The following is a 13,733-nucleotide window of genomic DNA, read 5'->3' as shown; positions in this document are numbered from 1 at the left end:
TCTAAAGGAGAGTTCCAAAATTTTGTCTTTCGGATTTCGTAAGGTTAGTAGATTCGAAACCTTTCCCTTGTCTTAATATGGGAAGAGATTTTTGCTCAGCTTTGGGACATATATAATATTACGCCTTTTTCCCATATGTGTAGGCAGCCTGTGACCACGGTGAGTGCAACCTGCGCCGAAACGTTAGATTTTTTAAGGTAAAATGCGTGTACGTGTAAATTACAGTAATTAACGAGATTAAAACCAAAGAACGCCACTTGGTAGGATCCTTACAAACTTCCTTAGCCTCATTTACATCCATACATCTTATCATACAGGACCGCCAAGCTTTAGGACAATCACTGGCCGAAGCGTGGTGATATATAGCCTATAGCCTTCCTCAATAAGTAGGCTCTCCAACACCAAAATATTTTTACAATTCGCACCAGTAATTCCTGAGATTTGCGCGTTCAAACAAACAAACTCTTTAGCTTTATAATATTAGTATAGATTTGGTTACCATAGTACAAGCTCTGCTTAGTTTAGAATCAGATGACCGTGTGTGAGTTGTCCAATGATATTTATTAATTAATTTTCAGTTCGATAACTGACTAAACGAATGTACAGTCCCTAACTTGTCCAAGAGCTCGAATATCATTCAAAATGATACAGTAACCTAATTTCATAGATATCAGCTAGATAGTTTATCAGTCGGATCTCGGTCAATGCCCGATAGGAGATAACAGACTTATGTTTTGGTTACTTCTAGTATTAGATAGACGTATATCCTGCTACATATATATATAGTCAGATAGTCGTTTCATGTAAAATACTGGTTTGTTTGTCTGTCGTATGGTTAGTGGCCAACCTAGTGTCGAAGTTGTTCAAGCCGCCCGAGAGGCCTCTGACATGGCTTAACGACTGTTATCTTAGTAGACAACAGCCGGGACCGACTTTTTACGTGCCCTCCGAAGCACGGAGACGCCCAGCTCAAATACTACTATGCGGTCACCCATCTATAGAATGACCGCGCCAGGGGTTGCTTAACCCACAGATCGTTTACCGACCGGCGAGCGCAACTCTGCTGTTGTCTACTAAGACAACAGTCGTTCAGCCATGTCAAAGGCCTTTCGGGTGGCTTGAACAACTTTGACACTAGGTTGACCACTAACCATACGATAGATAGACCTTACAAATACTTAGTACCCCAATTTTCTCAAATGTCGCTTTTTTTGCCCAATTCGGTAATTGTAGCCGGAACTATAGAGTCATTGAACTGTGTACGATAAATTTTAGTAGGTGAACGTGGGTAGATAAGACAACGAGTGTTTTTTTATTAAATAGAAAGTCTTGCTTTAATTATATTGATATATACTTGTGTATAATTTATTTACTCTTTGGGCGTTACTAAAAATACTTAATCATGTTTTGAGTATTTATATAAAACTAGCTGACCTTCGCGACTATGTCCGCGTTTATAGTTCATCCCTTATCTATATATCTATCTATGTATATAAAACTCAAAGGTGACTGACTGACTGACTGACATAGTGATCTATCAACCCACAGCCCAAACCACTGAAAATTGGCATTCAGGTAGATGTTATGACGTAGGCATCCGCTAAGAAAGGATTTTGATCAATTCTACCGTCATAGGGATAAAATAGGAGATGAAAGTTTGTATGAAAATTCTGTTCTAAATCACAAACCTGTACAAAGTCGGGAGAAAAACTAATATAATATAAGTAGAATTAGTCGTACGATGTCTGTTATATTAGGCACTAGCTTTTACCCTCGACTTCGTACTCCACCTGTATTTTCCCATGGGAATGCTTCATTTTCCCGGGGTAAAAAGTAGCCTATGTTCTTTTTCGGGTATCAAAATATCTCCATACCAAATTTCATGGAAATTGGTTCAGTAGTTTAGGCGTGATTGAGTAGCAGACAGACAGTTACTTTCGCATTTATAATCTACTAGCTGACCCGCGCAACTTCGCTTGCGTCATAATTTTCCCCGTTTTTGTAACATTTCTCGTTGCTACTCCGCTCCTATTGGTCGTAGCGTGATGATATATAGCCTATAGCCTTCCTCAATAAATAGGCTATCCTACACTGAAATAATTTTTCAAATCGGATCAGTAGTTCCTGAGATTAGCGCGTTCAAACAAACAAACAAACAATCAAACAAACAAACAAACTCTTCCACTTTATAATATTAGTATAGATACTTATATTATAAAGCTGAAGAGTTTGTTTGTTTGTTTGATTGTTTGAACGCGCTAATCTCAGGAACTACTGGGCCGATTTGAAAAATTCTTTCAGTGTTAGATAGCCCATTTATTGTATACTAATATTATAAAGCTGAAGAGTTTGTTTGTTTGTTTGATTGTTTGAACGCGCTGATCTCAGGAACTACTGGGCCGATTTGAAAAATTCTTTCAGTGTTAGATAGCCCATTTATTGAGGATGGCTATAGGCTATATATCGTCTCGCTACGACCAAAAGGAGCAGAGTACCAGTAAAAAATGGTACAAAAACGGGGAAAATTATGACCCATTCTCTCTTATATGGCCAAGCGAATTTGTGCGAGTCAGCTAGTATTAAATAAAGTATGGATAGCATGATAGAATAATTGCTGACTAAATTCGTACGTCACGTAATACTAAAGATATCAAATTTTATACAAAAGTAATCAATTATTTTTTAATTAATGAATTAAATCGATATGTAACATAACTCCTAATGGATGACACGTGCATATCGCGTTACATTGCTTCGCTTGCAATGTAATGTGCTAAATGATTTTCAACAAGTGCATGTTACTATGTGTTAAAAAAATTGTAATTTTATGTATTTTAAATGACTTTAAGCTAGCTTCTGCCTGTGTTTCCGTGAAAAAAATACATTTATACATGTTTTAAATGACTTTTTTAAGCTAACTTCTGCCTATTTCCGTGAAAAAAATACATTTATACATGTTTTAAATGACTTTTTTAAGCTAACTTCTGCCTGTTTCCGTGAAAAAAATACATTTATACATGTTTTAAATGCCTTTTTTAAGCTAACTTCTGCCTGTGTTTCCGTGAAAAAAATACATTTATACATGTTTTAAATGCCTTTTTTAAGCTAACTTCTGCCTGTTTCCGTGAAAAAAATACATTTATACATGTTTTAAATGACTTTTTTAAGTTAACTTCTGCCTGTGTTTCAGTTCGATTCTAATTTTTTTCAGGATGAAAATGTGTTATGTGTGTTTTTATACAGGTTATAAACTACTCCTGAGTCTTTGTTCAGAATCATTTCAGTAATATTTGTGATAAACACAACACATACGTGAATCCGTACGTAAGCTTTTGCATTTATTACATAAATAGAAAATTATATACTATTACTGACAGTCTTTTATCTCTCCCTTTCTTCAATGCTATAAATTCCATGTGATTGTGGGGTCAGCCTTTCTTAACCTACTCCTACACTCTCTCTCTCTTCCTGGCTATTCGTCCCATAGGTTGTGGGGTCAGCCTTCCTTACACCTTTCCTCCACTTCGCCCTATCCTTGACGTCGTCTTCCTCAACCTCAACCTACTCCTACACTATGTCAGCAAATCCCTTTCGATAGGAAAAGCATGTAGCATATAAAAAACAGATTGTATCTATACTAATATTATAAAGTTGAAGAGTTTGTTTGTTTGTTTGAACGCGCTAATCTCAGGAACTACTGGTCCGATTTGAAAAATTCGTTCAGTGTTAGATAGTCCATTTATCGAAGAAAGCTATAGGCTATATATCATCACGCTACAACCAATAGGAGCAGAGTACCAGTAAAAACCCATTCTCTCTTATGTGACGCAAGCGAAGTTGCGCGGGTAAGCCAGTGTCTTTATAAAGTCTCTATTATTCATAATTTGTATACTCAGTTTTATAAAGAATTCGTATTGAAACATGCCTTGATAAATATAATTGTAAAAAAGCCATACTTACCGATTCGTCGGATACAATTTAACCAATTACTAATAGAAAATCATACTAGGTAGTATAGTTTACTATTAGGAAATGAAATATTATCTTTATTAAAATGAAACTTTTCCTGGTTTGCGGCTCCAAAGTGACACTTACCTGAAAAGGAACAAAACAATATTTCATTAATACATTATTAAACAAAATTAATGACTTACTCTGCTTAGTAAAATAGCATAAGTCTCTCTGGTAATTTATATTTTATACTTTAAATACAATACACTGAAAAACCGATGAAAGATTGATAAAATATAAAAGTCAATTGCCTGAAAAAATACTCAAAAATTGCGTATCTTATTAGAACTATACTATACATTGTTAACTCCAGGCTACTATTTCAGTTATATAACTCTGAAGCACATTGACTGACCCGGGATACGAAGCTAACACCTCGCGATGGGCAGTCACATACATTGGCTACAGAGGCAGTGTACAAAAAGATAAATATGAATTATGAAGTCAAGACAATTAGGTATAACATATTAATCTAGTTTTCTGGTTTTCCTATAAGGATATTTTATACTGGAACTATGCCCGGTAGATGACAATCAGCTGTTTGTATGGAGTCAAGTTTTAGTTAGAAACATCTTCAAGAAAAATAATATTGTATTAGTAAAAGTGTAGAGAGAAAATGGCTAGAATTTTGTAAAAATACATACATACAAACGTAAAATCACAAGTTTTTCCCATAGGGGTAGACAGAGACCAAAGAATGCCACTTGGTACGATCCTTACAAACTTTCCTTGCTTCATTTACATCTATAGATGATGTCAAACAGGAATTATTTGCTAGTATCAAATAAGTTCAAAACATGCGTTTAACTTATTTATTTATTATTATTATTTATCGTATGGTTAACGATCAACCTGGTGTCCAAATTATTAAAGCCGTCTAAAGACTTAACGACTATTATCTTAACCACAACTGCTTTTTGTCCTCCAAAGTAGGAAGACGCTCAGCTCAAAAACACAAAGTGGTCGCCCTAAAGAATATTGGCAACAAGGGTTTCTTAACTTACTGATCCTTCAACGGCCGGTGAACAACTTGGCTATAAATATACCCTAACATATGTAGTTTTACACCAAACACCAAGATAGGTTATTAAAAACGACATACATAAATTTCTAAGTAGTGAAAGTAAGTTGACAGCCCGCATTTGATAATGTTTGTCTGTGACCATAACCTTTTTTTTTCTGGGGTAAGGCCCGTGCCCAGCAGTGGGACAGTATCTTTTGTTTTTCCCCGTGGACGCAGGCAGAGATAGAAGTGCGATGAAACTACTAAACCAAATAAAATGGATTTTAAATATTACATTTGGCAGGTTGGCCGCATGGAATTACATTAATCACATTACTAAAATCCTGCTACCTTAAATAATTTAATACTAGATAAAATATTGCCTGTAAATCGAACCTAGAGCCGCGCAGTCAGCAGTCTTAAAACTTTTATAAACGACTATTAAAAAATGCTAATTATTTATTACAAAAATAATCGCTTCAAATCAAAGGATCGAAATGATTCATTCGCATAATATTTTTACAAATGTCAAAATTTAATTAATCAACGATTGGTCAATAGCGGCCATTTTGTTTGATTGATCACGTCCTGATTGAGCGATGTAAGAAATTATTTTGATTGACAAAAGTGAATTAATATTTCGAAAAAAATAAAATTAACGTGTAACATAACATAGGTATAGGTACACATAATATTACGCCTGTGATAACCAATAGTTACAAAAAAATTTCGACAATAAAATAAAATACTTAAAAAAACCATCAGGAATACTAAGTCCCAGTTAAACAGCTAATAGTTAAGTTCAATTTATCCCATAGATAAAGTATGAAAACCAATTCAAAATTCCACTTGAGTACTAAATTTTACCGGAACTTATTCAGTACTAGTTAACAAATAACCTATCCCATAGTTAAAGTATCAAAACAAACCCAAAAATTCCACCTACTAAATTTACTAATACTTATTCAGTACCTACAAGTAAAAAATCCCACCGAAAAACAATTAGCATTCATACACCGAACAAAAGAAGTAAACAAACCCGCCAAAGCACTTCGAAACGGGTTCTTTATACAGCCCAAAACTAACGGAACGAGGCATCCCGGATTCAACGCACACTACTATCTTTCATACGTCATACACACAAAGTTAACTACATCAGCTGAGTTGAAACTGTGTCAGTAGCTAGCGGTCGCGATGAACGGTACTAAGCAAAAAACCGACGTCGCTACTCGACACTAGATGGCGCTGATATACCGTAATATATTTTTTTAACATACAAACATGTGGGTTTGTGTGCTCTAGTGTTTTCGATTACTCATTTAGGTCATGCTGATAAAAACACAGTCTAGACGATTGCTACATATGTTTGTTATTTCAAATCGGTAACTCATATTAAATGTAAAAATAAAAATTTACAGCTAGTCACACAGTTTACCGCTAGATGTCGTTAAGTCAACGACCTCATAACAGCTGGAAGTTTAATTATCTAACGAATGAGTCTAATTGAAATAATTAAACAACTCCGGGTGTCCTATTACTGTTACTAAAGATTATTGCCTGAGAAAGGGTTTATATAGAAGTACCGTTGCAGCAGGTTCTTATATGTGTCACAGTAGTTAAGCTTTTCAACAACAGATCGCGCTAGTAAACATTTTAACTAACATTTTATGTTTGGTAATAAAATTTCAATGAATGCAGTAAAATGTTACTTATTAAGTTAATGCTGGAATTTGTGTTGATTAAATGTTTTAGTATTACATTTAGCATATCAAAGACATACTTTATAGTTGCATTAATCTTAAAGAAAAATGACAAGAAATAACACTATACTAGAATGCTTCTTTTTTGGTTACAAACATCCTTCGTGACATAACAATGAAATAAAAACACAATTATTGAATAATACATATAAAATATTTTTAAAAAATAAAACAAGACATCTACAATAGATAGTCTTCTATATATTTCTGATCTAAACATCAAAATTCACCCAAAAAACTATGGTACAAAAAAATTAACTACATCTGTTTACGCTACTCGCTAAGAGATGGCGTTACTCATCCCAGTTCCCATGTCATTAGTCAAACACGTTCACACGATTAGTTTATACGCTTTTTATTGATAGTGGTTATATTATTAGCATTACGCTATAAAGAAATGGGGTAGGCTGTATTTATCACCATTTTCCGCGGTATTGTTCTTCGGTTGTACGATTGTTTGATTTAAAGACCGATATTTCTGTTCTGATTATTATATTTTCCATGAAGATTAGTTTTCCCACATTTTTAACAGATCTATCTATCTATCTATCGTATGGTTAGTGGTCAACCTAGTGTCAAAGTTGTCCAAGCCGCCCGAAAGGCCTTTGACATGGCTTAGACTGTTATCTTAATTGACAACAACCGGGACTGACTTTTTACGCGCCCTCCGAAGCACGGAGACGCTCAGTTAAAATACCACTGTGCGGTCACCCATCTATAGAATGATCGCGCCGATTAACGCTTAACCCACAGATCGTTTACCGACCGGTGAGCACAACTGGCTATGAGCGCATCAAGTCATACTAAACATAAGTTATACTACCAAATTTTAAATGTAATTTTTCAGAAACATGCAACTGAAAATGTTCAGTATTTGTTTGACATTAACACAGTGACTGTTTGACATATATTGTTACGGCGATCGATACCGGACGAGGAACGGGCAGAGACTGAACGTAAATATACTTCATACATACATACATACATATATTTGTTAGGGAGTATATCCTACTAATATTATGAATGCGAAAGTTTGTTAGTATGGACGGGTGTATGTATGTATGGATGAATGTATCTATGTATGCATGTATGAGGTGTGGTAAATAAAATCCAGGTTCTTATTTTTTCATATTTTGTTTTTTAGATTCATAGCGATCCTGTCTTTATGCTAATACTACATTATTAAATAAAATATATCAAAAAATATTTTAAAGACGTATTTTTTCGACTGCTAGGTAACCATGTTGAAACAAAAGTCTAGTATGTTAGATAATAATAATTATCTTTTTAAGGTATTCCTAAGGTCTCAGGTTCGATTCCCGGCTGATGAGAAGTGTTATTGGTTTTTTCTAATAAAATTTATGTTAGATCAATAATTATAGGAGTCCGGTGTTCGGTATCGTCCCGGTATATGACAACAAGCTCCCCTAATTACACGGGACTAACATTGTTAATTACGAAACATGAGTCTGTTTCAAACCTTAGTCCTTACCTAACATATTTCAAACCTTCTCATATGTAAAACGTGGTATTATTTTAAAAAAGCGAATCTATAAAAGTCGAAACAACTTTACAAAATATTTTAACATGGCTTAACAGCTGTAACAACATTCGATCACCCATCTGTATCTAGACCGCGACGAATATCTTTTAAATAACCAATATTATTATACCTAAACGATTTCTAATATTTAAATCTAGTACATAAATTACATAATAATTGTAATTAGTACTATAACAGATTACGTCATGCTAAATACTGTACAATCAATACATTGGACGACAGCGCATCGAGCTATCCGTGACGTCATAACTACGTCACTACTTTATAATTTGCAATCAATATATTACGTCCGGGAAAAAGTCTTTTCGCATTATAGTATGTATGAACTTGTAATAAAATCTTTTCTCTACACAAAAAACCTCGATATTTGGGTACCTCACGAGCTCACTGACAGAAACCTAATGAACCGTGTACTCATTTGTGATTCTTGAAACCAAAGAGATTTTATTACAAGTTCATACATACTATAATGAGAAAATAATTTTTCCCCGACTTAATTTATAAATCTCTTCCGTTACTGACTGACTGACCAACCCCCGGCTTCTGAGGTACATTTAGCGGTAGTTTATTTATTCAATAGCGTAAAACTCATATAAAAAAACGCTATTGAATAGATAAACTACCACTAAATGTACTCAGAAACACCGGGCATGACTGATAGACAACGTAAAACTGAAACTACTGAGCGTAGAAATTTGCTATGAAGAGTTTTAAGGAAGTGTAGAGGAGCATTAAGAGAGGATTTTTGCAAAATGCCGTTTGCTTCATTCACATTTATACACGACCGTGCTTTATGGTAAATACTAGCTTATGTCTCCTCTAGGGTCTCCTCGAAAACAAGGGGAAGGGACTAGGCCTTGAGTCCACGACGCTGGCCAAGTGCCGGTTGGGGACTTTGCATGCCCTTAATAAATGTATTAAAAAATTTTTAGGCATGCAAGGTTTCCTCTCGATATATCGTTGTCTTCATAAGAAACAAAAAAAAAATAGCAATGTTGAATGAAAATCAAATGACTTAGTCAATATTTATCACACGAAGCCTTAAGCCCTTGACAAGCTTAATTACCTAATCGATAACAGTTAAGCCAAGCCTTGTAGGAAACACTTCCACGTTTGTTATATAATTTAGTATTACATACATCCATGTATAACCTGCGCCGAAACGTTAGGCATTTTATGGTAAAATGCGTGTTCGCGTTAATTCCCGTATTCTATGATACATTAGAAGCCACCCGCGACTTCGTCCGCGTGGAAACCCATCCCGTGTAAATCCCTATCCCTAGGGAACTCCGCGATAAAAAGCCTATGTGTTATTCTGGATCTTCAGCTACCTATATACTAAATTTCATCGTTATCGGTTTAGTAGTATTTGCGTGAAAGAGTAACAAACATCCACACATATGTACATACATTCTCGCAAACTTTCGCCGGAATAGTCGGACCAATATTACTTTGTCCAACCCAGGAATCAAACCTCCTCCTCATGATATTGGTCGTAAACATGACCCGCAGACCATGGCAGCAGTCTATGTATATACGTCCTTTTGAAAACGAAGGCGTAATATTATATAATTGATGGTTTCCAATATAAATGTAGGTCAGTTGTCCAAACGTTGACTGTTTACATCAATACGTATATTCGTGCTTTGTTAAACTGGGTTACCATTAGTTTTGGTTATATTTAGTAAGGTTAATGACCTTTGATGAAAATAACTTTGAGTACATAAAGAAGCAGTAGTACTTTCATTCTGTTCTGTCGTATGGTTAGTGGTCAACCTAGTGTCAAAGTTGTTCAAGCCACACGAAAGGCCTTTGACATGGCTTAACGAATGTTATCTTGTTTGACAACAACCGGGACCGACTACTTACGTGCCCTCCCAAGCACGGAGATGCTCAGTTCAAATACCACCATGCGGTCACCCATTTATAGATTGACCTTGCCAAGGGTTGCTTAACCCACTGATCGTGAACCGACCGGTAAGCGCAACTGGCTATACTGGCCTCCAACCTTAAAAAGCAATAACCTGATGTTATAAAAATCTGGTTAAAAATTAGACTAAAGTTGATCTCGTTTTAAGACTGGGTTTTTTTTTAAGACTAGGTTTTCTTACTATTTCTGCTACATCATCAGTCTAGCTTTTCTTCCAACTATGTTGGAGTCGGCTTCCAGTCTCACCGGATGCAGCTGAATACCAGTATTTTACATGAAACGACTGCCTATCTGACCTCCACAACTCAGTTACCTGGGTTATAACACGATACCCTTCGGTAAGACTAATTGTCAGACTTTCAAGCTTCTGACTACTGTTAACGACTGTGAATTTTTGAAAATGACAGCCGGAACCCACAATTTAACGTGCCTTCCGAAGCACGGAAAAACTCGTGTATGTATATTATGGTTACCCATCCAGTTCCTTACCTCGGCAAGCATAGCTTAACCTTAGAATTCGATCTGTGCATTTGTTACTGAATTAGCCACGAGTTCCTAAAAAATGAGAATTCCATAGATACGAAAATATCGATAGAATTAATTTAATCATCAAATTAATGGTATTTTTCTTTCTAAGGCTTTTACGCTTAAAACCCCTCATTTTATATTTATAATCGACGTTAAATGGCCTTGTGTTATAAATAGATAATATACTCTGTTGTATAACAGTCGGTTAGGGAGTAATTATACAGGATTATGTGTAAAAACTTATCTAATAATGGTAAAGTAAAGGAGTGTTAATTAAAGATTGTGCTTGGATGGGTGGTCGTTTTCAAAAGAGGTTCCCTGCTACTATCGACAACCGGCTAGCTATCGAGAAATTAATGTATACAAAACTCTTCCGTTACTGACTGACTGACGGACAACGCACAGCCGAAACTACTGAGCGTAGAAACTTGAAATTGGTTATGAAGATTCCTTAGGAAGTGTAGAGGAGCACTAAGAGAGGATTTTTGGGATGGGATCCCCTCAAGGGAATGCAATTCCACGCGGGCAAAGCCGCGGGTAGAAAGTTATTTTATATAAAATTCAAATTAGCGCCCTAATTGTAAAGGTATAGGTATACAAGACATCCATATTTGTAAAAGACATATCAAATTGCCAAGCATAAAATTTTGCCGAAAGACAGAATTTCTTCAAAAAACATTAAAAACACTAAACCAATTGTGATAAAATTAAGCATTATGATAGATGATATCCTGAAAAACGACATAGGCTTTCAAAAAGGAATAAAAAGCCAGGCGAAACCGCAGGCACAGCTAACTTATAACAGTAATCGTTAAATAGGGCACGGTAGGACCTAGACCGAGTGACCTAAATCCTAGATCGAGCTATCGTCACCTATATAGACTGATATTTAAAGTTATGATTCCAAAGGACCCGTGGCCGAGTGGTGCAGGCTCGAAATGTATGGTAGGTTAAGTCATGTTGCCGAGGTAATGTTGTGGATGGGTGACCGAAGTAAACACTTTTTGAAAATTGATAATATTAAGTTCCGTGGTGCATTAGCTAAGGTGGTCATTTTAGGATAGGTTAAGCAATGTCGACTGCGGTCTTGTTTGGGATGGGTGACCATTTGACCAACTCAGAGTGATACCAAGTAGTATCAGTTATATGGACTGATATTTAAAGTTATGATTCAAAAGAACCCGTGGCCGAGTCATTTGGGCACTAAATGCATGGTAGATTAAGTCATGCTACCGTCCGTTAAGTCATGCAGCATACGTGGTTTCATGCCAAATGGTTTGATGAAATTTTGTACACTGATAGATTCTAACATGGATTATCATATAGAATACTTTAAGCCCTGGACAATCTTTTTAAACAGAACAAGTTTAAAGCTTATGATCATTTGTCCTAATTATGAAGGAAAACATCGTGATGAAACCTTGCATAAGTGAGAGAAGTCTTCTTTTTAAAACAGTTCCTATTGCGATGTAAAGTTAGTATGGTTAAGTAATGTTGTCGCGGTTGAGTTGTGGATGGGCGACTAACTTAGCCAATTTTGGGATTATTGATTTAATAGGGCTTGTGGTGGAGTGGATATCTTGCTAAATGGATGTAAAGTTCAACAATATTGCCATGGACTAGTTTGAGATGGGTAAAGTTTAATGTATTCACAATACATAACGAAGGTATAGAGAATATTTAAATATCCTTAAGCAATATAATATAACAAGATAATATTATATAGGGCAAAGACGGCATGTCACTTGTCGTCCGCAGGCAAAACAAGAAAAAATACTTGTACGCTCCTTGTTTTGTTATTTATACAATTATATGTATCTACTACTAATATTATAAAAGAGAGCAGTGATGGCCGAGTATTTTAAGTTGCGCTTCTCATGCTAGTAGTCGAAGACTCAAACCCGAGGCAACACACCAATAACTTTTCCAAGTTATGTGTGTATTAGAAATAATTATCACTGGTTCCAACGGTGAAGGAAGACATCGTGATGCAACCTTGCATGTCTGAGAGTTCTTTAGAGCAGTTCTTGGAGGTTACGAGTCCCTCAACCCGCACTTGGCCGGCGTGGTGGACTCAAGGCCTAACCCCTACCTCATTACAGGAGAAGACCCTTGCCCAGCAGTGGGACGTTTATGGGTTAAATTTATTCATTACTTAAATTATAAATGCGAAAGTTTTGTGACGATGTTTGTTACTGTTTTAAGCAAAAACTGCTAAGTGGATTTGGATGTTTAATTGATACTAAGATAGTTTATAACCTGTGGCTCAATTCTCTACCACTATCGACTATCGATAACCGGATAGTTATTGATAAATTTTGTTTGAATAAAATATATGATCAGTGTCTCTAACGGATGTCGTAGGAACTATTTTGAAAGTACTTTTTAAATTCCAAATTTTAGATATTCGACAGTACCCACTGTAGAGAATAGCGTTACTGTATACATATCACGTATTTCAGTTGACAACTAGTGTACGTTTTTATTGTCACTATTCAGTACGTTGCTAATTTGATGTAACGTGTTAATCACTATATTTTAGGAGAGAAAGTAATGTACAGCAGTGGCTTTAAAATAGTGGTCAAATCAGACACAGTACGGTTGCTGATCTTATCTTTAGTTCATTAAATAGAATTTGTTAATTAAAAAGCAATGTTTTTTCCGTCTGCCTGTATCTAATGTGTGTATATTTTAAATTATATCTAATATGTAATTATTTAAAATATAACATATTTTAAATTAACTAAAGTTCTCCCTTGTTCTAGGAGGAGATGCTTGCCCAGCAGTGGGAAAGCAATGGGTAAGATTTATTATATTTTTTGATAGTCTATAACTTTGGTTAAGATAACTTTGATAACAAAATAAAAGCAGTGGGACATTTCATACATACATACATACAAACATACAATTCATACATTAAACCTTATTCATAAAGGG

The 13,733-nt window shown here is 35.4% G+C and overlaps 2 protein-coding genes across 2 annotated transcripts in view; both read right to left on the bottom strand.

Annotated features, from left to right (window-relative positions):
- Hr3 (nuclear hormone receptor 3 ROR-beta) overlaps positions 1–13,733 on the bottom strand; it is a 138,461-nt gene that overhangs the window by 106,727 nt on the left and 18,001 nt on the right. The window lies entirely within an intron of this gene.
- LOC142984344 (uncharacterized) overlaps positions 1–13,733 on the bottom strand; it is a 61,566-nt gene that overhangs the window by 46,148 nt on the left and 1,685 nt on the right. The gene's annotated exons all lie outside the window — the stretch shown is intronic.

Source organism: Anticarsia gemmatalis, chromosome 27, assembly GCF_050436995.1.
Source record: "Anticarsia gemmatalis isolate Benzon Research Colony breed Stoneville strain chromosome 27, ilAntGemm2 primary, whole genome shotgun sequence".
Taxonomy (NCBI): domain Eukaryota; kingdom Metazoa; phylum Arthropoda; class Insecta; order Lepidoptera; family Erebidae; genus Anticarsia; species Anticarsia gemmatalis.
Note: the sequence above shows the minus strand (reverse complement) of the source record. Positions and strands in the feature narration are given on the sequence as shown.